This window comes from Seriola lalandi, unplaced genomic scaffold (genome assembly GCF_002814215.2).
Source record: "Seriola lalandi dorsalis isolate HSWRI2012SDOR001 ecotype SW California unplaced genomic scaffold, Sedor1 jcf7180002054868, whole genome shotgun sequence".
Lineage (NCBI taxonomy): Eukaryota > Metazoa > Chordata > Actinopteri > Carangiformes > Carangidae > Seriola > Seriola lalandi.
The window spans coordinates 18,386-19,426 of record NW_019525421.1 but is presented as its reverse complement, the minus strand read 5'-3'; positions in this window follow the sequence as shown (position 1 = coordinate 19,426).

The window sequence follows — 1,041 nt, the reverse complement described above, 5'->3', positions numbered from 1 at the left end:
CTGAATGCAGTGATATAAATGATTTGTTTGTCGTGTCAAAAATTTGGAAAATAGAATGAGTTAAACACAAAGTTCCGTGCTGTTTGTCTCTGGAAATCCAGTTGTATTGCAGTCTATGGGGCAGTTAGATGGTAATCCTGTCATTGTGCGGCTCGTACTTCAAATTCTGTGAGTCACTGTTCTTTGCACCAGTGATGATTTAGGTGTCTCCTATTTCAGGAGGTGAATACTTCAGATCACTTCACTGAGATCTGTCTAACAAAAAAAAATAATTTAAGTGTATTAGTCTTTTGTGAGAAAGTATAGGTTTCCCCAACACTTTCTGAAGTAAGTGAGTTTTTCTCTCTCACGCTACTTCTCTCTCTGCGTCACTGTCACTGTTCTGGCTTCTTAAATGAAGCTTGATAAGCAGCAGCAGTTATTTATATGTTAATTCACCAAAGAAACACATCACATGCAGGATTCAGCAGAATGGAAATGAGATTTGCTCTGTGACTCCGTGTGTGTGCGTGTGTGTGTGTGTGTGTGTGTGTGTGTGTGTGTGTGCGTGTGCGTTTCATTTATGTTCACAGTATATTGATATCTTGGACTCTTTGGAGGATTTAAAGACGTGAGATATCTCTCGGTAACAGAATTGTTATGTAGCAATAAATCAGATTTATGACCATAAAACATAAAAGATGAGGAAGGTGTTGAAATGAATTCGACAAAAGCTCAAGATCTGGAGACTAAATGTTCATCCAGAATAAACAGTGATGTGAAGAGATCAGAGGAGGAATGATGGAAAGATTGAACAGCAGCTTGAATTGTGCTTTTAGGATTTTAATTTGAAGGATTATGCTGGTGATTTGAGGTTTTCATTTACACACCTGCTGGTATAATGACTTGGTTGTCACTGAGGTAAAGGAGCCCTGAGCTCTTTATGCAAAGACAGTGCTAAATGATTAATATAACACACTGGCTTCCAGACTCGTGTCAGTGATGATGTTTGATGTGGGGTGATGGATAAAAGTCAGTGTTGAGTTCTCCCTCCGCCTGGGT